At 37.8% G+C, this 26783-nt stretch overlaps 1 long non-coding RNA gene across 3 annotated transcripts; it reads left to right on the top strand.

The window, feature by feature from the left end:
- Positions 1 to 12553: 12553 nt before the first annotated feature.
- On the top strand, positions 12554 to 22976 carry LOC104107285 (uncharacterized). Of its 3 annotated transcripts, XR_011412787.1 has the most exons (4): positions 12554 to 12884; positions 13162 to 13263; positions 19455 to 19648; positions 22645 to 22976. It is a non-coding gene; the product is annotated as an uncharacterized lncRNA (long non-coding RNA). The 3 variants fall into 3 exon arrangements; XR_011412788.1 differs by lacking the exon at positions 13162 to 13263; XR_688765.4 differs by lacking the exons at positions 12554 to 12884; positions 13162 to 13263 and adding an exon at positions 13288 to 16467.
- Positions 22977 to 26783: the final 3807 nt, after the last annotated feature.

Below are 26783 nucleotides of genomic sequence, written 5' to 3'. Positions count from 1 at the left end.
TGTTTCAACAGCAAGTGACATATGATTGGAGGCCAAAGTTTTGTGTAGATTGCATAAAGTTTGGCCATGATTCAGAAAATTGCAGAAGAATAAGTACAGAAACAAAGGAGGAACCTTACTAGGAAGTGGCTAAGAGGAAAAGGAGAAGGAATAAGAAAAAGAACCCAGTTTGGAATCCAAAAATACCAGACAAAGAACAGGGGAAGCAAAAAGATGGAGTTAAAACTGAAAATGCAGAGGTAGAGGCACATTAAAATGTCTCCCTAAATACAGAAGAGGACCATAGTAAGCAATAGATTGAGCAACAGATTAGCACAGGGTCAAAAGGCATAAACAAAGTTGTACAAGATACTACTCATAGAGAACCTATGATGGTGCAGAATTCTAACATATTTACTGCTCTAAGAATTCAGGAACCTACCACTGCAGGGGGAGGGCTGTATGTGTACATAGGTTGGCAGAACCCCCATGATTATGTGCACCTGGAATATTAGAGGGCTGAACAAGCTCTCAAAACAGAGAGAGTTGAAGCTCATTATGGCAAGACACAAAATAATATCATAGGATGTGTGAAAACTAGAGTTAAAGAAGGGAAAGCAAGAAAAATTTTGCAGAAAGTAGCCAGAGGATGGAACTACTATTGTAACTATAACACAGCAGAAAATGGCAGAATTTGGCTCCTATGGAAGGATTGTATAAATGTGTAGATACTATCAATAAAGGATCAGTATATTCATTGCTCAGTGGAGGCAAGCACAAGCCAGTTTACAACAGAATTTACTGTGGTATATTCTAAGAATGCATTGCAACAAAGGGAGGAGCTATGGGCTGAATTACAACAGTTGGAAACACCAATCAGTAATCCATGGCTTATATGTGGAGGTTTCAATAATGGACTAACCACAATAAAATCAATAGGAAGGCATTTTACCTGGTGTAACAAACAGCCTGTGGCAAGCATAGTATACAGTAAAATAGATTGGGCATTGGGTAATTTTCAATGGCTAGAGCAGTGTGGACATATAGAGGCGAACTTTCTCAACCCAGGAGTATCTGATCATTCCCCTGTGTTGCTGAGATGTGGAAAGAAGAGAAGAATGTATCCAAAACCATTTAAGTTCTTTGCCAATGTAATGCAACATCCTGAGTTTCATGTAATATTGAAAAGGGTATGGGAACAGAGTCAGGGTGCAGATGATATGGCAAATATTAGTAGGAAGCTACAGGAGTTTAAGCATGAACTAAAGGACCTAAATCAGTATATGGCCTCATATGCACAAAGGTTGAACCAAGCTAGACAACAACTGGAGATTGTGCAAGCTACCATAAATACTCAACCATTCTGCCAGAATTTATTTGATCAGGAGAAAAAGATACTAGCTGAAATGCATAAGTGAAGCAACATTGAAGAGCAAGCACTTAGACAGAAATCCAGGGCAAACTGGATTATGTGCGGAGACAGCAATTAAAACTACTTTCATGCATAATGGAAGATCAGACAAAACAAAAATACAATCATATCTATATATACAGAAACAGGTATCAAACTCACAGATCTTGCACAGGTGGAATCAGAGTTCATTACTGTTTTCGAAGGATTAATGGGTAATTGCAGTGGGGAGATTAATTGTCCAAACTCAGAAGTCATTAAAAAGGGCCAATGTTAGATAGAGAGCAGCAAATAGAGCTGATAAAAGCAAGTGACATATGCAGAGATAGACATAGCCATCAAAGATATGCTAACAAACAGCTCCAGGGATAGATGGGTTTCCTACAGAGTTCTTCACAAAGAACTAGGAATTAGTGAAGAATGAGGTATATGCTTCAGTACAGGGTTTCTTTGAAACAGGGAAATTGCAAAAGAAGGTGAATTGTACAGCTATTACTTTGATTCTTAAGATTAATTCACCATCACTAGTCAAAGATTATAGACCTATTGCATATTGTAATACTTTGTACAAAATCATTTCCAAGGTGTTACAACTGAGAATTAAGAAGGTGATTGGGAACATAGTAAGTCACTCACAATCTACATTTATATAAGGAAGGAGTATCATTGATAACATTCTATTCAGCTATGAACTATTCAAGGGATATAATAGAAAAGGGATATCTCCTAGGTGTGTTATGAAAGTGGACCTAAGGAAAGCATATGATACAATAGATTAGATATTCTTGAGAAGAATGCTTGGTGATCTTGGATTTCCCTTCAGATTCATTGAATGGATTATGGAATGTGTCACAATAGTTTCATATTCTCTTGTGTTAAATAGAGGCCTTACCAAACCTTTCCAAGGAAAAAAAGGAATCAGACAAGGGGACCCTATGTCCCCTTACCTCTTTGTAATTTCTATGGAGTATTTGAATAGAGAAATAATGCTATTAGTAGAGAATGAAGATTTTAATTTTTACCCTAGATGTAGGAAACTGGGCATAATCCACATTTGTTTTGCGGATGACTTGTTCATGTTCTGTAGTGTAGACATTGAATCCATCAGATTACTTCAAGAGGTTTTTCAGAAATTTTCTACAGCTTCTAGATTACAAACTAACAATGACAAGAGCTCTATTTACATGGCATGGGTGGATGAAGATGAAAAGCAAGTTATCTTGAATGTATTGGGGTTTGAAGAGGGTACTCTTCCTTTAAGATATTTAGGAGTGCCACTATAATCTAAAAAACTAACTGTGCAGCAATGTTTACCCTTAATTGAGAAGATAACAGCTAGAGTAAGGTATTGGTCTGCAAGGCTACTATCATACTCTGGCAGACTACAACTGATAAAGTTAGTATTGTTTGGCACTTAAACATACTGGGCACATATATTCATACTCCTTAAGAAAGTTATGAAGATGATAGATGCAGTATGCAAAACATTCTTATGGACAGGTGAAGAATCTATCACAAAGAAAGCACTGATAGCTTGGGAACAAATCTGTATGCCCAGTTCTGCAGGGGGCTTGAATGTCATAAACTTATGCACTTGGAAAAAGGCTGTTGTGATTAAACAATTATGAGTAGTTGCAATGTAAAAGGATTGCCTGTGGATAAAATGGGTCCACAATTACTATATAAAAAAGCAGGATTTAGAACACATGCTTACACCTAAGAATGCAGCTTGGGTAATCAGGAAAATCATTGAGACAAAGGAAGACTTGAAGAGGCAGCCTATGCAGGGATTCTTGAGTGATCGACTGAAGATACTACATGTGCAAGAACACTTCTCAATTAAGCAGGCCTATCTTATGTTGATACCCCAGAATCATAAAGTCCCTTGGAAAAGCATAGTTTTGCAGACAAACATTCATCCCAGGTTCAAATTCATACTATGGTTGGCGGCACATGAAAGACTATCTATTATGGATAGACTAAATAGAATTGGACAACAGGTGCCACATGATTGTGTATTTTGCAAAGCTGCTACTGAAACAATGCAACACCTATTCTTTGAACGCCCAGTTACCAGCAGAGTTTGGACTAGATTACTAGTATGGCTAGGCATGAAAAGGAGAATAAAGGGATGGAAAGAGGAGCTTACTTGGGCAAGTAAGATGGCTAGAAAGAAGACAGGAAAAGCTGCAATCACTAGCTATGTGTTTGATATGCTAATATACAGTATATGGAGGGAAAGGAACATGATTCGTTTCCAGCAAAGTATCTTTAAGGAACATAGAATAGGCAGAGAAATTTTCCTACATGTGCACACAAGAGGTAGAAGACACCCCAAGTGGCAGCTGACATTACATAGCTTAGACAGATTTGCCTAGCCTTTTTTTTATGTAATGAACTGTTTAGTTTTGTTTAGTAGCAATGCCTAGTTGGTTAGTAGGAACAAATGCAATTGTAATCTAGGCCTAGATTTAGTTCTCTGGTTACTAGCTGGTCAGCAGATACATGGCTATGTATATATATATTTTTGATTAATACAATTTGAGTTTGATAAAAAAAAATGCTCGAATGAGCTAGAACCATGATCATCTTCTTAATTTTGGTTCAATTTGTTATATCTCTAAAATAGATTGAAGTTGCTAAGATTTCCGGAATATTTTAGAGTTTAAAGAAGCTCAATTGAGGTATGTTGGCTAAACTCTTCTCTAAGAATTGGAACCCCTATATCCTTGTAGGTTCCAAGATATTTATTACAAATCGAGTACTCCAAATAAGTTTTGTGACAAAGATATATGTTCAATTCGTGTTTCAAATGGTCTTATTATATTGTATTATAAATTGAGGATGTGTTCCAAACTATGGATTGTGTATCTACACGTTATGATTTCAAGTCATGATTTATGTGGACATTATTATGCTAAATTGAGAAGAGATTGTGATTGAGATTACACCTCCACCCGCATACATTGGGGGGAGGCGGCAATGCTTCTTTGTGTATGGTTTTGGTATTGTTGTTGCACCACCACCCATATATATACATTGGGATGAGGCGGCAATACCGCTTTGTGTAGGTATTGGTATTGTTGATGCATTTTTACCCGTATATATTGGGGTGAGGCAGCGGGGACGCTTTGTGTGAAATGGGTATTGTGTTTATACCTCCACCCTCATATATTGGGGTAAGGCGGCAGGGCCGCTTGAGTAGAGTTTTGATATTGTGCTTACACCTCCACCATCATACATTGGGGTGAGGCGGCGGAGCCACTTTTTATGAAAATAGTTACAGAGGATCTCATCTTAAGTTCTATAAATGTTAATGATAGCTCTTGATAAGCTTGCTTTGGTGTAAATGGCTATCTATGCTATTCTATTGTCTCCTTGATTAATTATATTCATACTATATTTCTGAGTTCTTAAATTGGTGTTTGGTTTTCATACTAGTACTATTCGACATGTACTAACGTCACTTTTGCCAGGGGCACTGCATGTTTAATGGATACAGGTGATTCCACAGCGGAGGATATTGACCGGTGACAGCAATGCTCATTCTTCCCAACTGACTTGGTGAGCCCCATCTCATTCTGGGGTTGTGCATCTTTTGTTTCATATGTGTTTTGAGGTATACCTGGAGCCTTGTTGCCGGCACTACCATTGTACTCTTTGATATTTTTAGAGGCTCCACAGACTAAGTGTGGGTTGTGTATGGTGTTGGAAATGTTAAATAAGTTGTGTTATGATTAAATCACTTGTTCAACTTTGAACCATCAAGGTATGTGTGTGTGTGTGTGTTTTGAGACTTATTAAAGGAGTAACTAATTGTAATGAATTGATATTGTAGACATGATCACATTATTGTCTAATTAACGAAAATATGTATTATCCTTATTCATGGATGAGTTTGGGTAGAAGGAAATTAAACAGGCTTGCTCGGCCGGATTGATTTGAAAGTTGCTCTTATGAACATTAAGTGGCTGGAAATTATGGAAAATAAGTTGGCTATGATATTTTTAGTATGATTATGTTGGTTTACATTTCAACCTTGTTGAGGAAATTGGTAAATAGAAAAGAAAATGGCTATAAAGCACTTAGAAGTTGTCGATAGTGATATTATCTTGTGTTGGTCTATTTCGGGTAACTTTAAAATTGAGTACAAGGTTGGAAATCCTTTAAAAGGTATTGATTATTATACTGAATATATTACTAAGTTCAAGAATGAATGATAATGGGGTTGAAGTGTGCTAAAGGAATTCAATCTAAGCTTGCCGCTCATCGTGATATGTTGATAACTTGTTAATGAAATATTTTTTATACTATTATTGATGTTGTTCTTATTGTATTGCTTTGGTTGTTGTTGTTGGTATATGATATTGGAGAAGGCCCTTGTTACAGGGGAGATGCTACCCAAATTTACATAAATGAGCTACTGTCTTAAGTTACGGACTTAGCCTTTACTCAGCATCGATTTTGAATCTCCTTATGCTATGGTAGACTGAGTCGAGTTGTTTGAAGAATTGCTTAAAAACTATTAAGGACTCAACGAGGTTAAGGTATGTTAAGGCTAAGCCTTTCCTTCATTTTGGCGTGATCTAGTAACTACATGTGTTTGATAACGAGACACAAAGAGAAGTTTGTACTCCTAAGTGTATGTACATTATCCCAGTCTCATAAGTTATAGTGTTCTTCCTTATAGAGACTTTATATTCAGTTAATTACTGTTTTCAGTATTGCAGTATTGCAGTATTTTCACCACCATCGAGCTATAATCGATGGGCAGGCCCCTATTGGGCAACCTCTAATCAGATGGTAAGTTATATACCGAGTCGACTGTGGTCGAGTGCCTATGAGCAAGTCTACTACGGAAGAGCAGTTATATACCGAGCCTTATAGAGCCGGACAAGTATTTTACTTACTATATTAGAGAGTTGAGTCTGTATCAATAGGTAAGCATATCTTCAAATAATCATTGACTCCCAGTTACATTCAGTTATTATAATATCAGTTCAATTTCAGATTCTAGTTATTCAGTTGCCTTACATACATGGTACATTATTTCAAGGTGACGTTCCTTTTGCCGTGGACACTGCATTTCATGCCTGCATGTCCTGATTGACAGCTGGATAGACCTTCCCAATAGACAGAGTCAAATATCAGCTTGGTTGGTAAGCTTTGCTTCCTCGGAGTTACCAGGTCTAGACCCTGGAGTCCATTTTATATATACAGGTTTGATGGGTAGGCCGAGGCCCTGTCCCAGCCATAATACAGTTTAGTTATCTCTAGAGGCTTGTAGAGGAGTCATGTGTATTTTGTATATCAGTATTGTTGCCATTCCAGCCTTGTGTATATGTTCAGTTTGGCCTTGCTAGTTGGAGACATTCATTGTGGCTTCGTCGTCCTGCACAATTTATATATATATATATATATATATATATATATATATATCAGTTTTTGGGTATGTTTACCCCTCAGAAGAGAGACATTATTTTCAGATAATTCAGAATATGGCCTCATCAACCTAAGTTGAGGGTTACCCCTCCAGAGTTCACAGTTACAGAGTGGTACGCTCGGGCCGAGTATGGCAGCAGGTGCCGGCCACGCCTCTTCAGGTTTGGGACATGACAAACTTGGTATCAGAGCAGTTCTATCCTAGGGAGTCTACAAGCCGTGTCTAATAGAGCCTTGTTTATAGATGTGTTAAGCCTCCACATTATATAAACAGGAAGCTACAAGGCATTTTGGAGTCTGTTACCCTTCTTTCAAATCCAAATCGTGCTATAAAGCTGAGTCATAAGAGTTCAAGCCATGACTTATGTTTGCTAATGATATAGAGATGCTTGCAATTAGAAAAATTAAAGTTAGCTAGAGGGCTAATACAGCAGCAGGCAATGGCACAAGTAGAGAGAGAATTCTTGACAACGTGGCCCAGATTGAGGCCCTACCATATCATGCATACCAAATGTGCAAATTTCTAGCTTAAGGCCCTAATATGTGAATATCAAACGCACCCCGATAATAGCAGGCCTTGGGAGTATCAAAAGGTAAAAGTATAAGTCTCAACAGGTAACAGAAGCAAAGTGAAGAAGGGTATGAGGTACATAGTTAATGAAGATTATCCGAATTTCCAATTCAGGTAGAGAAATATAAGGATTCTAAGTTACCTTCAACAATAACAGAGGTATGTACAATTTGCCATATACATCTTAGTTATGCCCTATGGGAGCTAACATATATAGTTTAAGAGAAGGATAGGATGTCAGGATCCTGCTTGGGTTAGAGTAATCCAAAATGGTGTATTGAGCCAGGGGAGCTAAAAGTGAAACAATATTTTGTTGAAGTTTTCAGAATAATGTGATAGACAGGAATATTAGCAGGAGAATAAGAAGAGAGTAAATGAAGCAATATGATTAAGGTATGATAAATGGGTGATAACGGTAAATCAAAATATGGTAGGATGACAGGGTCCACGGTCAAGTGAAGGAAAAGACAAGAGGTTACAAGCCTTGAGACAATAAAAGAAGTGATATTTGAGATCATATGAATTACAGAGAATTCCAGTATTCGTGGGCCCTAAGATAAGCCAAGTATTCATGCAACAAGTGGCAGAATGACTATGAAGAGTAATTGCTTGTATTTAAAGAAAACGGAGAAGGCATGAAATGTATTATTTGATCTACAACCTGGAGTTAGTTAGTTATGAACACACTTAAGATTTTAGAGTGTTATCCATGCATCATGTATGTTGACAATGATACAACTATAGGAGACTCCAGTATAAGTAAAAGAAAGAATTGAGTCTACGCCACAGACAAAAGCTTGAATTGCTAGAAGGTTATATCATGGATATTCCATAGCGTCCACGAGGGGCTAAAGTAATAACTAATACCCTGAGCCGCAGATCAGAAGATATCGTAAGCCTACTTAAAGGCTGAGATAGGAAACTAAAGAGTTACATCAGCTAAGTAAATTAGGAGTATGATTATTAGACCCCGATATGTATAGAAATCGTGATTCAAAACATTGTATAATCACTCTAAATATCAAAGGTACAAAAGAGATAGTACAACGGCCATATTCTATAATGGCTCTACAATAAATCTAGTTAGAAGAGTACCAACCTCATATGAAGTCAGTATAAAGCTTCCGCCGGATTTAAAAATATATAACAATTCCCAACTTCACTCGAAAAGTCAACATTTTCAACTCCCGTGCCCACGTGCCCGGATTTCGAAAATTTTCGAAGATAAACATTACCCATAACACCACGAACTCAAATATATAATTTATTCCTAATTCTATGTCCAATTTTGTGGCCAAAATCAAAATTTACCATTTCTAGGGTTTTCTTCAAAAATCCCAAACTTTACCATCATGATAGATGATGAAAATGACACTTCAAGTGGGAAGAATTGAGATAAATTGAACCAAAACCTGAATTTCCAAACTTATACATTGCTAGGCGACCCTTCATCACGAACGCGGCATGCCCCTCGCGTTCGCGAAGCTAAACCAACTCCAGCTCCAAAACCCTTTGTCGCGAACGCAAGAAAAGTCTCTCGAACGTGATGCTTTACGAGGCTGGCTCATGGCGAACGTGTCCACGCCATTGGGGACGCGACGGCCAAATCCCCCAGGCTAGCTTCTTCATCGCGAATGCGAAGCTGACATTACAAATGCGTAGCATTGCCGTCCAAACCTTTGTGAATGTGAGACACTAGTTGCGAATACGAAGCACAAAATCCCAGCTGTTGCAAAACAAGAAAAAATGATCTGAAACACCCCAAACACACCTGAGGCCCCCGAAACCCCTTACAACCACACCAATAAGTCCCAATACCTTATCCAAACTTAGCCAAAGGATCTAAACGCCACGAATAAAATCAAAACCACGAATCGACGATCGAAATCCTTCTTTTAGCTTTCAAATATTCAAACTTTGCCGAACACGTCTGAATCATACTTAAACATTCCGGAATGACGCCAAATTTTACGCACTAGTCACAAATCACAATACAAATCACAATCAATGCTCGAAATCCCAAACGGCTATCGATAACACCAAAGTCCACTTCAAATCAAGCATAGAAAATTCTAAAATCTTCAAAATGCCAACTTTCCACAATAAGCATCGAAACGCTCCCGGACCATCCGATACTCAACCCGTATATACGCCCAAGTCCAAAATCATTACACGAACCTGTTGGAACATTCAAATCCCGATTCCGAGGTTATTTTCAAACATTGGTCAACTCTTTCAACTTAAAGCTTCCGAATTAAGAATTATCCTTCTAAATCAACTTCGAACTTCCCAAAAAACTAAACCAACCATACATGCAGGTCATAATACATAAAGTGAAGCTACACAAGGCCTCAAACCGCCAAACGATGCGCTAGAACTTAAAACGACCGGTCGGGTCATTACATTCTTCCCCACTTAAACATACATTCGTCCTCGAACGTGCCAAGAACCGTTCCAGGTTTGCCATAAATCACTGTTTAGCACTTCGTGCACGTACCCATGCCATCATAGCCCATATGAGCGCATTAGCCCAAGCAAGACTAAAGATCCTCGCTGCCACCTTAACCCACAAGCCTTAGAACCAAATTCCAATATCCGGAATTCTCTACTAGATCTGATTCTAACATAAGAACACCGTATCAACCTCAACACGCTGGACCAAAACATGATCATGCACCCATGACAAAATCACACAATGCACCGCACAATTCGTATGTCCACAATAACATTCTCCAACTACAATAGCTGCAAATTCATGAACCTGATGCCCGTAATATACCTCATAACACATATAAGCCTGGTTCCAACTCTCGCAATACTACAACGATGAAAGAGATATGTAGAAACTCATAACCACCTGCCAAATCAATAACTCATGGAGTATTTCCTCTTGACAAGAACTATTGCCTCATTCTGAACAGATCAGTGACATTTCCCCCTCTAGCATACATTATATAAATTTGATTGCACTAATTTCGGGTCCAACTACCTCATCTCACCCAGTATAAGCTTCTTGGGCAATAAGCCGCCTCAAACACCATCTAAAATCTCATACGACGCCATCAGTGCGCGAACAAGCTACAATTTGAATATGACCAATAAGGAAAAAAGAACTTTGGCAAAGAACTACATAGCTCGCATAACATTCAAATCAACCAGAAAAATGCTATGAACTAACACAAGGCTGAGAACCAAACACACAAAATAAGTACAAGGAATCGTACTCATTATCTCATCGTTGCGGCGCGCAACCCAAACTACATATCGTACCCGTGGCGGCGTGCCACCCCATCCACATATAATAATCAATAAGTAAATACCCATCAAGACATAATGCTCATACCCACAAAATGCCCGAATATCGACCACAAGCATGCCAAGTGTATAAACACAACCATGAGGAGATGGATAGGGTCATGCACTGCAAAAGCCCAAGCACGACTAAGGTGCAATAAACAACCAATATCTCGAGAGTCGTCTCGCTCATATATTACACAAGCTACGCCGGGTCACAACACATGTGTGAATAATCAAGTCGTCTCACAACCCACATGGCATAAAAGAGTAGCACTTGAAATAGACGATGCCAGGAATATCATCCACCACATCCAAAGACCCATCCATAAGCGATGCTATGCCAAATATGCATATTTGATATAGTATAAAATATACATTCACATTAGGCCTACCAACGGACCACAAGTCGATTCCGATCATCCCCAAAATGGACCAGTGACCTTCCAAGATCCACAATGACCTTATTTATGATACATACGATCTACCATCCAATCCGGAATAAAACTCCCATAGTACGCAACCAAATAAATAGAGCATCTCTCAGCCATAAACTCTCCCATCAGTGCCAGTACCAGAATCTCCATATCTGATTTCAACCTTTGCCCCTTAAATGACTGACACACCACACTTATATGATCATCCCGTGGGAAATACTCCTACGACCTTCCGCACCAAGTAGCAAAGTATGCACATCCATTCCACCAACGTTCTATTTCTGTAATGCCAATTAAGAATTCACAAATCAACACACCATACCTCTTCCACAAAACACCACTCTCAGACGACTCAAAAATAGCGCCGGCATATTCTGAACATCTAAAATCTATCCCCAGCTCTTCTAAGCTCATGACATTCCAGTCAAAACCGGATTGCAACTTTGATCCTCATTCTAATTCCATACCGCTCATTGCACCTATCATGTTGCTACGCGAAAGTATAAGAATTTCATCATAAATTCTGAACCACCAGTAGAATAAATACTTTATCGGCTAGAAACCTTTCACTTAACTCATTTCAAAAGAAAAATCGCCACACACAACCAACTTCCCATAACCGCAAAAGACATAGAACTCAAGTCGTGTTCTAAATCGTCATAACCTTTATAGGATCCATTTACACATAACAAAACCATCAGAATCAAATACTTCCAAATCAATCAAATTACGGTGGTTGTCAAGCCCGCACGTACAACCACGAATCACCTGTATAGCCTTACCACACTGAAGGAACCGATTATCTCCTTAACCATGCTGATCCATGCCAATAATAACTGACTCAACTCCTTCCGATTTACTCTTGACTTGTCGTCGAAGTACTACATCTATTCAAACACATAACGGACCTCGATCAATACTTATCCCGGGTGACCCAAAGTGCGAGACCACGTCGTATCAATACCCATATGCCAATTTAACTCTTCATGTACTCATTAGCATCTCCAACTGATACACCTATTATGAAAGATCTTCTGTGAATCCGAAGTTATTTCTTCCATCTCTCTAACATCACATTGCAGACCCATTGACATTCATAGAACGAAAAAGGGCAAAAAATGCCCCTAATATATTGACAATGGGTCAAATATACTCTCCTTTAACCTTTTGGTCTAAAAATACCCTTAAAGTTATATTTTTGGCTCAAACATACCCTTGAAAGTAACAGAACATGGATGGTAAATTTTATCACTTTTAAATAGCCACGTGGCATTTTCTAAGCCTACCACGTGTACTCCTTTGCACATGAGAACAAACTCCATTGAACAATAATACTTCATCCCAACTTCCATTCATTCCCTAAATAATCTCATCTATAATATGCATAATTGAAGAATTCAAATTGACGGACCAACGTGCCATTGTCTAACAAACAATGATAAAATACATTCTTGATCATTGATTCACATCAATGGAGCGTCAATGAAACCTTCCCAGACCTTATTGTTTATACTGAAAGAGAGCGCCAGGGGAAGGGAGAATAAATATATAATTGGAGGAGGTTGGATTTAATAATAGCTCAAGCAAATTTTTGCAGTTAATGGAGAACAAAGGCCTGCTCATATGCATATACAGTAAAAATTGAATTGAGGTCAGGGACGTAGAGGGGAAGTGTCTGTGTAAGGTTTATGACTTTGACAAGGAAATCACAATTGTAGCACTCATAAATAGAACCTGCATGACTCAAACGGTAAGACTCTCTGTAAAAATTTGATAAGCATTCTTTACGGAGGAATTATTATAAAGCCAAAGTTCTTAATAGGATTCAACCCAAAGATCTATAAAGTAAAACTTCTTGATAGGATGTAGAAACAGAGGAGGAAATGGATGAATATATTTTATTTTCCAGAAAAATATATTTTATTTGCTGCACTTTTATTTTGATATCTAAGAGTTATTTTTATTCAATTCGGTTAAAGGTCTACAATTTCAATTGTATTCATGGTAATAGAAGTTTTTTTATGCAGAAGGTTCCAACGTGTGATGGGAATATGAATATTATGCCTATATTTGGGATGATCGGTGTTTAAGCATGAAGGGAGGAGTTGAATGATCCGTTAGTTTCAAGGGTATGTTTGAGCCAAAAATAAAACATTAAGGCTACTTTTAGACCAAAATATTAACAGAGGGTATTTTTGACCCATTGTCAATACGTTAGGGGCATTTTTGGCCCTTTTCCGTTCATAGAAATACTCCAAGTCTCTTTCACACTCTGCTGCAAAACTAATCCCTTAACCACACGATGAACCCAAAAATTCTTAGGCATGACACTTGAATTCTTGAACCCACTAGAACCATTGTTGAGATTCGCTCACTCTAATCCAGTCCCGATTACGTAACCAAACAACTAGTGCTCCGTTAGCACATGAACACTCCAAAGAAGCAACCGGATGAATCTCTTTCCTTGTACATCACATCCACAAGAAGCATAAACTCTGTGTCATCCCAAAATCTGCACATGAATCGATAAGGCGAAATGTAGCACGCATTCATTAAATTCCTTGCCCGAATTACCCTTGATGTTTTCTTCCCTTAGTCATAACTAATCCAACAATGTACCGATAATCCGATACTTCCAAGGCACATAACCATGTGACCTAATAATAGGCGGTAGGCTCCCCCACTTAGCTTTACACTACAATCACCTAAATCCAGAACCCAAAATGACTCCTCCTTCTCTACTACGATGATCTTGCACCATTACTTAGCCAAATTTCTCATAAATTCTTATTGCACTAATCACGATACATCCCAAATTATCAGCCTCAATCGCACACTCGACCTCTTGACAGTCGTACCATCTTCTTCAAGCTATCCAAGCTCACACCGCAGTACATGCACCCCGTTGGATAGAAGGTAGAACTCTTTATTGAAAATCACGCAACTCCTAACATCCACACAGGAGATAGCCCACCTGTGTAACCCCATATCGATATCTTCCAATGACATTGCCATGGTTACAACCACCACAAAATCGGTTAATCCTCCTGAGCCCACACTCGCCCACTAGTTGTAAGCGCCCGTTCATTTCCATTACCATCAACTGAAGATCCAACAATGCGTTCAAAACTCGAAGTCATATTACATCCCAAAACGATAATCAAGCATTCCTATTCCTCTTCATTCCAAGCAAACTCCTTTCCGTCATATTCAAACATCCTAAGTATAGAAGCCACCATCTCAAATGAAATACTAAGACTTAGCCTTCTACCGAGGCAAACCACTCGATCTCTGCCGCTCAAACTCGACCTACTTAACAATTCAACCACCACAATATATCCAGTAATGCCCCATCTTCCACCACTAATCATGCTGCCCCACATCACAATCCACCTCCGTAGCACCCGAATAATAAATTTCCACTAATGGAGACATCTTTTTTTTTCAGCAGTCGCAATACTCTGTCATCTTCGGTAATTGCTTCTTAGGTACCATTTCACAACACCTTGCCCCGAAGACAAACAAATAAAGACCATCACACCGACGAGCCTTAATTCATTCAAACAAGGAAGACAACACCATATCACGACCAAGAATTCCACCAAATTCGAAAATACCCCATCTCAGAACTCCGTCAACCAACACCTGAACATCCGTAGTCCAATTGCCTCTCCTTCGCTGGGACTAAATGCCGAATCTCTAAACCATGAACCCAGTAATCCTACTTTTGAGTCATTCATTGCCGCAATACATAAATAATTATCCAACCATTTACCCCAGCACTGCACAATAACAATGCATGAATATCACAATACACTATACATAGCCTCGAAACCGTAGGCAACACTAACACTGGCTGAAATGACTAAACACCCCTCCATGCAGTGGTGATAATCGTCCGCCCAAGAATGCAGGGAAAATATCTTGTACCACAACTACGACACCACTACAATTCCTTGATGCCCAATTGATAACAGAAGCTCAACATCGCGTTATAATGAGTAAGAAGGAAATGAAGACATAAGCTTCAGTGAAACTAAATCGTATGACGAGGTATCAAGAACGGAAGTTATCTTAACAACATTGTAGCCTCTCGAAGATACAGACATCTATATACTGATCCACAAGACTCTACTAGACTTGCTAATGACTCGTAAGACCCAAGTGAACCTAGAGCTCTGATACCAAACTGTCATGACCCTGTTACCACCATAGGTCGTGATGGTGTCCAACGTCGCCATTAGGCAATCCAACAGTGAACCATCCATTTTATTATCCATTTTAAAATTTTAAAATCAGGAATTTCATTAAATAAATAGAATAAAATCTAGCACTCATAGAGACCTGTGCTTTTCCTTACCAAATTTTTGAGTATAAATAAATCATAAAGTGAAATGATAATAAGAACATAAAATACAATTATGAACATCCACTTGGAACTCCCAAAACCCGGTGTCATAAATGCATGAGCATCTACTGGAATGTACAATACTACTCCAATAGCTGTTTGAAATTCAAAAATAGACAGGGTAAAATAAATGAATATGATGGAGACTCTGAGTGTTGCAGATCGTGGAATGGAATGCAGCTCACCATAAAGTCCGCTTAACAGTTGCGCCTATGTACCAGAATGACCACTAAATGAATCTGTCAGAATCTGCACAATTAGTACAGAATTATAGCATGAGTACGTAAATAAATGCATACCCAGTAAGTATCTAGTCCGACCCCGAAAAAGTAGCGACGAGGGATCGACATCGACACTTGCTATTGGTCCAATAAAATCAAGTATAATAACACAAGTTGACAGGTATGAAACATGGCAAGTAAGAATAGTGAAAACAGATATAAGTACATAATACGATCCTCCACTGAATAGCAAACACAAAGTCCTCAAATATCGGATACTACCTCGCACTACTAGAAAAATATTAAGTTGCGATCAAAATTTCCGATTGATATTGACCAATAAAAAGTCAATAATAATAGTTGACCAATTAAGCGACTGCTTCGGTCGCAAAATAAAAATTAAAATGGTAAAAGAATATTTTAGAGGTTTTTGTGACCGCGATTGTATTTTAATGGTGAGAAAGGTAAATCTAATATTTTAGGCCAAAACCCTATTTCGGCCATATTTCCCCAATTTCCTCTATCTCTATCTCTTTATCAATATTTGTTTTTTCTTCTGCAATTTCTCTTCCATTCAACCATTATTGTTGTTGACGGAGGCAAACGGCGGATGGCAATTTTCGGCTAACGGCATAAATTTTAAGCCTATTCTTCGACTCTTGAAGACCAATTCCGCTCCAATTTCTCTTCCACTCCTCTTTTCGGTTTGTTTCTGTGTCTGTCTCACTTTTTATTTCCTAGATATATTTTATTTTAAGCATTATCCTAAAATGAAAAAGACATCTTATAGATGAAAGGAGAACGAATTTCCTCATGCAGTAGTGAAAATTTATCCTTTTAATAGCTCAAATAACAAAATAGGTTTCAATAGCTTGAGAAATCCGGAATTTGTTCGTTTCTATAGCTATATTTTTCAACACCTATAAAGAAAAGTAAATATTATACATATACTCCTTTGGTCTAAAGGTTTTGGCGTGATAGCAGACCTTGAAATTCGAACGGAGGAATTGCACACTTTCTCTTTAAGAGACTGAAAACCAAATTAAACCTCGTTAGTGTAAATGTTTTGCTTATATTTCCGTTCAGTTCTGTTAAGAGGAGGCTTTGAACTTTTATACATTTTAATTGAAAGGATGAGGAATTGTGGGGAATTAAGGGGTTGAATATGGGAAAGGGATCAATTATGGGGAAGTTGTAATAAATATTTGCATTGATATTCAGAGAGATTTTTCTGAGAGCCTTAAAAGCAATGAACTAGTTGATCAACTAAGAAAATTGTGATGTAATTTGCCTCTTTAACTTTGAGGTAGAGCCAATAACTAATCTACAGAAGAATTGTAGACCGCAAACCTAGATTAGAGTTTATTGGTTTGAGACTTAAGATTAAAATTTTTTAACTCTGGTTCTTTTTCACTGCAATAATTTGAATAGTTCTTTCTCAATCTTGCTTCACTTATCTATTTGTTTGTTTATTCTTTTTGGATGGGCTGACAAATTTTTTGAATATTCTAGGATGGCCACAAAATATATTTTTGCCATTGAAAGAATCAAGTTTTTTATAGCAAACTGTTTGGCATAATACTAAGTAATATATATTGTTTTAAAAATCTTGGATTTATTTCGTGTAGATGGAGTTTTCACATCGTAGATGGATATATAGTCTGACTTATCCTAATCATAGTGGGTCGAGGGAGGAATTTATAGAAGGGGTTGCTGAATTTATGGCTAAAGCGAAAACACTTCATGAATTTCTCAGTGAAGGGGTGCTTAGATGCCATTGTGTGAACTGCAAGTGTGAAAAGTTATTGCAACCAGATATTGTTAAAATTTATCTTTATAAAAAAGGGTTTATGAAAAATTATTACGTGTGGACAATTCATGGAGAGGATGGTGCTAGTGTTGGTGATGTCGATTTTCAAAATTGTTTTGGTAGTGAGGGTAGTCCTTTAGCACAGAATAATGATAAAAATTCTAGATTCAATGAAATGGTTAGGGATGCTTTTGTGATGCACCTGGGGGCTCAGTCTGAACCAAATGATGACGCTAAGCGCTTCTATGAATAGTTATAGGAAGCTAGTCGTCCATTGTATAATAGCTCAATGCATTCTTAGTTGTCTGTTGCGGTTCGATTATTAAGTATTAAATTGGATTCGAGTATTTTTAAAGCGGGCATGGACTCTATCATTGGCCTTATGAATGAACTTAGTCCAAATAAAATTGACCTACCCAAAGATTTCTACACAGGAAAGAAATTGGTTTCTAAGCTAGGACTTTCATCAGAGAGAATTGAACTATTGTGAGAAAGGTTGCATGTTATTCTATAAGGATGATGCAGCTTTAGAAAATTGTAAATTTTGTAACCAACCTCGTTACAAGGAAGTCACAAATTCCAAAAAAAGAATAAGGTTCCAGGTGATGCATTACTTACCTCTTATACCTAGGTTTAAGAGGTTGTATGCATCAATGAGCTCTGCTCCTCATATGAGATGACACTGTTAAAATAGACGGCCACCTGGTATTTTATGTCATCAATCAGATAGAGAAGCATGGAAGCATTTTGATAAGGTATTTTCGGATTTTGCTAATGAAACAAGAAACATTAGCTTGGGTTTATGTGCAGATGGATTCACTCCATTTTTTATCTACGTTGCACCATATTCATGTTGGCCGGTGGTTGTTACGCCGCATAATCTTCCTTCTGAGTTGTATATGACAAGTCCATAATTGTTCCTAACCTGTATTATTCGAGGTCTAGGCAATCCGAAAAGTTTGATTGATGTATACATTCAACCTTTAATGCATGAGTTAAAGTCATTGTGTCATGAGGGTGTGGAAACATATGATATATTAACTAAACAAAACTTCAGATTGCGTGCTACTTTGATGTGGGTTATAAATTATTTTTCTGCTTATTGAATGTTGTCCGAGTGGTCGACTGCAGGAAAGTTAGTTTGCTCAACTTGTATGGAAGACACAAAAGCATTCATATTGAAACATGGAGGAAAGAACACATGATTTGATTGCCACCGTCGATTATTGCATAGGGATCACGAGTTTAGGAGAAATACTAGTGCCTTTATGAAGAACCAAACTGATTTTGAATAGCCACCATCAACATTGTCGCCAAAAGAAATTTGGAACAGAGTTAGGTTTCTACCTAAGATAACAGAGTCTCCTATATCTTATAAGATACCTAGTTATGGTGTTACGCATAATTGGACCAAATAGAGCATATTCTGGAAGTTACCATATTGGAAGCATAACATTCTTTTGCATAATCTGGATGTCATGCATATCGAGAAAAACTTTTTTGACAACATATTTAATACCGTAATGGATGTTAATAACAAGACAAAAGATAACTTGAAGGCTAGAATGGACTTAAAGGAATATTGTAGGCGAAGTGAGTTGTACCTGACATACTTGAACAACAAGATTTAGAAGCCCAAGGCCAGTTACACATTCACTTTGGATGAGAGAATAGATATTTGTGATTGGATTAAGAATTTAAGTATGCCTGATGGATATGCGTCAAACTTATCTAGGTTTGTTGACATGAAAGAAGGGAAGTTGACGTCTATGAAGAGCAAGCGATTGTCACATTTTCCTTGAATCATTGATTCCTATTGCATTCAAAGCATTGCATGATAGAATATGGAAACCCATTACTGAGATAAGTTTATTTTTCAAGGAGTTGTGTTCCAGCACATTGAAGGTGGAGAACTTAGCTTAAATGGAGAGTAACATTTGCTTAACTTTAAACAAGCTGGAAAAAAAAAATTCTCTTGGTTTTTTTGATGTAATGGAACATCTTCCAATTCATCTTGCGCAAGAGGCACGACTTGGATGGCTCGTTCAGTGTAGATGGATGTATCCTTATGAAAGGTAATGATTTTAAATTATTTTCCCTTGATGTGTTTTAATTAAACGTTATTTCATCTAAAAATTGTGATATGCAGGACTATTGGAAAATATAAGTAGACCATGAAAAATAGATCCAGGATTGATGGATCGATATGCAAGGCACATCTAGCTAAAGAAACGTTTTTTTACTGTTCATATTATTTTTAACATGATGTGACATGTTTTAGAAATAGGCCAAATCGACATGATGATGGAGGTGTTACTTATCCTTTTGCACCACCATTTTTCAAATTCAATCAACCAGGTAGAGGTCCAAAAACTAGTAAAAAGCAAAATTCGACATAGATGGAGAAAAAGTCCGCTACAACACATGTCTTGTTGAATTGTCCATGTTACACCCAATATTTTCGTACGTGAGAGTACATCATAAGTCAATTGATGTAAGCTCATAAATGAGATCGTCTTTGAAAGTACATAAAGTAAGTTAATAAAGTAAGTTAATCATGTTATCTTGGAGGTTACAAATCTTTAAGATCATGGATAACAACTACCAATTGGGTTGAAAGGCTTAGGAGCTAAGCAAATTGAAGAAAATAAGTTTCGTCGAATGTCAACAAGTTAGGAATGTTATAACATATACTTTTGGGGTGATACTAGGGTTCTTAACATGATAAGGAGGTTATGTTATGAGCTATTTTAGTCGTATGATAGTCGTGTATTACATTTTGAAGTCAAGCGAGTTTTGGAACGAAAGTTGGCAAAAAGTCATCACAAGTTACATTCATAATGTGTTGAATATTAGGTCAAATGCAGCAGAGTTTTTCTCCTAATATATTTCGAATTACAGGATGAACCATATATCAAATTGAAGATCAATAAGTCTATTTTCTAACTCATTAAACCGTTTGTCGATACAACATTGGAGCAGAGAAATATTTGTAGTTTTGCGAGACTGTGCAGACTGCATAGGTGACAAGTAGGTCGGTCACTAAAGCTTTTTGAGAAATACCTTTCGTGTGTTATGTGAGGTCTTTATGGGACATATTATATACCAAATTGAAGGTCTTGGAATGTAGTTTCCAACTCTTTTAACCGTTCATTCATACTATATACGAATAAAATGATATAAGTGTTGGAAGAAAGGCTAATGCTAGGGTGCCAAGTAGCACCTTTTTGACTTTTCAACAAATTGGAAATTTATATCCCTTATGTCGTCTCTTTCTTAATATTTTCAGAGACAATGACCAAATAAGACCCATAAACTTACCCTTAAGCTCTCTATAAGGGTTTCAAAGAAGATTAACATCCCGGGTACGAAATCAAAAGGCGATGACATTAGAACGATCCCTACGACGTAAGTATCTCTATATCGCCTCTCTGTTTCTTTGTAGTTTGAGTTTTGGAAGGTATTTAATAGTTAATAAAATACCTACTTTCTGTATTTAAGATTTTAAATATCAAGAAAGGTTGATAAATTCGTTTGCTAATAGATAGAACTCACGGGACGATGATCGAAAGCTGTGAGTTCGAGTTATTCGACTTGTAGTGGACTGTTTTGTGGGATGTTTCGTGTTGTTATTGGGCTGTATATTTTGCTACTTTTTAATGAAGTTTTTGAAGAGAAATTGTGTGGAGAAACACCACATAATGGCGAAATAGTGGATTAGTTGCTCTTTGCAACTTTTTCGGGGTGTTTGACACTACTATAGTTGTCGTCTTGGGAATAAAGTGATTGGGTGTGTTGGGCTGTTGTATGCTAAATATAACATGGATTTCTACTTGAATCCACTGTAGGTGGAAATTATATTGTGTTCTTGCATGTTCTTAAGGTTATCTTGATGTTAATTAAGTTAAATAGATGGGCTAGGCATGAACTAGTGAATAAAGTTGCTAATTGAGGTTAGTTAGATTTATGAATTATTTTATTCATAATATATATATGGTATAAGGCTGGAATCATTGATGAATGACTTCATTATCATGTTAATGATACTTCCTAAGTCAAATTAAGAAGTCTATAAGGGGTGATATGGGGTATACAGGTTTCAATCGGAGCTTGCCGCTCGTCGTGAAGTAGTTGGGACTTGTTATTGTTATATGGTATCTTGTTATTGATAATTATGTATTGCTGGATTGCTATAGTAATTGTTGTTGGTATATGGTATTGGAGGAGTCTCTTGTTACAGGGGAGATGCTGTCCAAATTTACATAAATGAGTTACTAGTTTAAGTAACTGACTTAACCTTTACTCAGCACACTGATTTTGAATCTCCTTATGCTATGGTAGATTGAGTTGAGTTGTTTGAAGAATTGCTTGTAAGGTATTAAGGACTCAATAGAGCTAAGGTTTGTTAAGTCTATCCCTTCTTTCCTTTTGGCTTGATCCATATGATGCAACGAAACGAGCAAGCACGCAACTTTCACAAATGATTCTATTCTTAGAAGTACTAGGGGTGCCTATGTTCTTGATTCCCCATGTGTCCTACTATTCTATCGTCTGTTCATGGGTCTCAAAAAATACGTAAGTTGATAAAGTTTATTTCATGATATTTACCGAAGGCATATTGATCTCATGATATTCCGGGAGATCTTATTGACTTACTTTATTATGCATTGCATTCATTTATACATGTATATTGACCCATGATCAGATGGTGTTATATACGCCTATAGTATATGTATATGGGGTATGGGGAAAGGTTATGACGTTATATACGCACCACCACCTTATCAGCTAGTCTACGTTAATTATTTCTCCCACAGAGGCCTAGATGATATGATGGGGTGCCCTCAGGGGTTATGTACATACATACCTATGCATGATGTGACATTTATATGTATATGCATGACTTTATAAATGTTTCATGATTCACAGAGCTATTCAGACTTACAGGTTGAGTTATTTACTCTGTGTTTCTTTCATGTCTTTTATATACTGCTTTCATGCCTTACATACTTGGTACTTTATTTGTACTGACGTATCTTTTGCCTGGGGACACTGCGTTTCATGCCTGCAGGTCCTGATAGGCAGGTTTAGAGTCCTGCTAGTAGGCTATCAGCTCATCGGAAGGTGTTGGTGCACTCCACTTGCTCCGAAGTTACCTATTTGGTCAGTATGATTTGGACATGTATTAATTGGTATGGCGGGACCCTATCCCGACCTTTATGATGTTTACATACTCTTAGAGGCTTGTAGACAGATGTCATATTTATGGATACTTATATGGCCTTGTCGGCCTATGTTTTGTGTGTACAAATGATCATATCGGCCTTATAGGCCCGTATGTCACATGTATAAAATTCTATAACATGTTGGGTCGTCCTATGTCTAGTATTCCCTTATATTTTATTCTGGTTATCTCATGACGTCACTTCTGACCCATTTACCCATGATGGTATGATGAGGAGATATGTTACATTGGTGCTCGGTTAGGTAAGGCACTGGGTGCCCGTCGCGGCCTATCGATTTGGGTCGTGACAGTTCAGAGATCCAACCCTATTATAAGTAAGTCTTAATTTATATTAAAGACGATTATCACAAGATCAAGGTTATTTTAACTAATGAAAGTTGTAATTTTGTCGGGCGGTTACTTTATAGGTGTAAATGTGCCTGATGCTATTTATCCATGATTTTCAGAGTGGTTTAAGGAGTTTCTAAGTTTTATTTTGTGGCTTCAAATTAAGTACATGTATATTTCAAATTCTATCTTTTATTTAACTCTATATAGGTTGATAATCGAATCAATGGCATAAATAACCCATTTTTGCGTGATATATCTTGGGGACATGACCATAAAGTCAAAATGATGTCTAAGAACTTTGTCAATGGGTACAAGTTTCATAAAGAAGAATGGACTAAGAATAAGAAAACCAATAATAGTGGGGTGTAGGTAAAGGGTGATGGAGATATTGATTATTATGGTGTGCTCCAAGAGATTTTAGAACTAGAGTATTTTGGTGTCACGACCCAAAATCCAACTAGTCATGATGGCACCTAACCAACCCGCTAGGTAAGCCAATAAGCAACAATCTAATTCAATTGAGATTTATTGAGAGAAATAATGAAAATATAACTGAATTTTTATGCAAGAATCTCCGAGGACTAGTAGTACAAATCATGCGTGTTACACCCTATATTTTCGTACGTAAAAATGCATCGTAAGCAAACTAATGTAGGACCAAAAATGAGATAATATTTAAAAGTATATAAAGTAAGTTAATCATGTTACCTCTGAGGTTACAAATATTGAAGATCATGAACAACAAGTACAAAGAGGGTTGGACAGTTCAGAAGCTAAAGCAATTGAAGAAAATAATGTTTCGTCGAAAGTCGACAAGTTGGGAATGTTATAACATATACCTTTGGGGTGAGACTAGGGTGCTTAACATGATAAGGAGATTATGTTATGATTTATATTAGTCGTATGACATCCGTGTGTTATGTTTTGAAGTCAAGAGAGTTGTGGAACAAAAGTCGATGAAAGTCATCACAAGTTACATTCATAAGTTTTACTGAAACTTTGGGTCAAATGTAACTGCAATTTTCTCCCAATATACTTAGAGTTATGGGGTGTTCCACCCATCAAATTAAAGATCTATGAGTCTATTTTCCAACGCATTAAACCATTTGTCAATACGACATCGGAGTAGAGAGATATGTGCATTTTTGCGATACTGCGCAAGCTGCTAGGTGACAAGTAGGTGTGTCACCTACTTGCTTAAATGAAAGCCCAAAAATGGGCCATTTCGGGTCGTCCAAAGAGGCCTTTTAAGGGCCTATTTTCTTCATATATTATACTTAAAATAGAGCATAATAACCAGACATAAGCTCTGCAAAGAATCCTCCCAAAAAGTTTCCACAAACCCTAATTGATTTTCTCTCCCTTTCAAGTTCCAATTGGAGGTAAAACCTAGAGTTTGAAGAACCAAGATAAGAGCTGAGTTATCCAAAAAATAAGGTGAGTTTACTGCTCTCTTTCATCCAATTTTTCTTCTGTAAATTCATGGTAAGTCATTCTATACTTGTAAGAACTCACGGGACGGTGATCGGAAGCCGTGAGTTCGAGTTATTCACTTGTAGCGGACTGTTTTGTGGACTGTTTTGTGTTGCTGTTGGGCTGCGTGTTTTACTACTATTTTGTGGAGTTTTGGAGGAGGAAGGGGGTTTATAAACACCATATAAATGTAGGGTGGTTGGCTGGTCGTTCGTCATAACATTTTCGGGTCGTTTGACACTACTACGGTGGTCGTTTTGTGTACGAAGAGATTGGGGTGTGTTGGGCTGTTTTGTAGTATTTGATGGTGTATATAGGGCTGGAAAATGATGTATATATGTTGTTATTGTTCTGTTCTTGTATTGTTGGTGTTATCTTGAATTTGGAGGAAGTAAGGATTATAGGGGAGATGCTGCCCGTTTTAATACAAAATAAGTTTGTCGTTCGTTGTGCGATAGTTGTACCTTTCGTAACTTAACGATAGTATTATTATCGTTCTTGTAGATTAAGGTGCAAAGAGGTGAGTTCAACTTGGTGATTGGAAAGATTGTGATAAGGTATGTTAAGGCTAAGCCTTCCTTCATTTTGGCATGATCTCGTAGCTACATGTGTTAGTAATGAGACAAAAAGAGAAGTTCATATTCATGAATTTATTCACACTATTCTAGTCTCATAAGTTACAATATTATTCCTTATCGAGACTCTATATTCAATTTTAGTATTGTCTTCTTCCAGTCAAGAGAGCAGCAAGCCTATATATACAGTATTACAGTATTTTCATTACCATCGAGCTATAATCGATGGGCAGGCCCCTATTGGGCAACCTCTGATCAGATGGAAAGTTATATACCGAGCCTACTGTGGCCGAGCGCCTATGAGCGAGCCCAGCATGGTCGAGATACATAGCCTAGTATGGCTGAGCGCCTATGAGCGAGCCTACTATGGCAGAGAGCAGTTATATATACCGAGCCTTATAAGGCCGTACAATTATTTTACTTACTACATTGAAGGAGTTGAGTCAGTATCAGCAGGTAAGTATATCTCCAGATTATCTTTGACTCCCAGTTACTTCCAGTTATTATATTATCAGTTCAGTTTTGATTTTCATTTATGTTATTGCCTTACATACTCGGTACATTATTTCGTACTGACGTCCCTTTTCCGGGGACGCTGCATTTCATGCATGCAGGTTCAGATAGACATACGAGTAGATCTCCTCAATAGGTGTTTCCCGAGTTCAAGCCTGATCGGTAAGCTCCACGTCTTTCGGAGTTGCAAGGTCTAGAGTGTTGTGTACATCTTATGTATATCTGTATATATGTTATGGGTAGGTCGGGGCCCTGTTCCGATCATAGTACATCTATCAGTAGAGGCTCGTAGACATATCCTGTTGGTTAGTGCAGTATGTTGGGTTTGTAGGCCTGGTATGTATAATTTGGTGGTTTGTCAGCTGTAGTAGCTATGACGGCCTTTTCAGCCTAGCTTTATATTGATGTTTAGTTAGCGCTAGTTTCCATTCAGTTTTACATTTTGCTTCGCAAATTGTCTTGCAAGGTGGCCCCATGGCCAAAGTATGACATTATGTGTTCAGAGTCCCTTAGTCGCAATTTGGTACGCCAGGTTAGGTGAGGCACCGGGTGCTTGTCTCGCTCCTAGGTTCGGGGCATGACAAACTTGGTATCAGAGCAGTTCTATCCTAGGGAGTCTACAAGCTGTGTCTAGTAGAGTCTTGTTTATAGATGTGTTGTGCACCACATTATATAAGCAGGGCACTACAGGGCATTTAGGAGTTGGTTACCCTTCTTTGATATCTAAATCGTGCTATAGAACTGAGTTATAGGAAATTTGAATTAAACTTATGTGTTGGTGTTTGCATGCACAGATGATAGACTAGGAAGACTACGGCTAGCCAGAGGAGAGATACAATAGTAGGTGAGGGGACCAGCAGGGTACCCCCAGTAGATGGGGCCCAGTCTGAGGCTCAAGGTGAGACCCCTACTCAGCCATTACCGGCTCCTCCACTAACTACGGAGATTCCTAGGGAAACCGCACATCCAGTTCCCCCTCCACTTCCATCAGATCGGGACTTAAGGAGTGCGGTGCATTTGTTGACACAGTTGGTAGCTACCCAGCAACAGGCTAGGGCATCAGCTAGTGCAGGA

Source organism: Nicotiana tomentosiformis, chromosome 12 (assembly GCF_000390325.3).
Source record: "Nicotiana tomentosiformis chromosome 12, ASM39032v3, whole genome shotgun sequence".
Taxonomy (NCBI): Eukaryota; Viridiplantae; Streptophyta; class Magnoliopsida; order Solanales; family Solanaceae; genus Nicotiana; species Nicotiana tomentosiformis.
The sequence above is the reverse complement of the archived record's forward strand: the minus strand, read 5'-3'. Positions and strand labels throughout refer to the sequence as shown.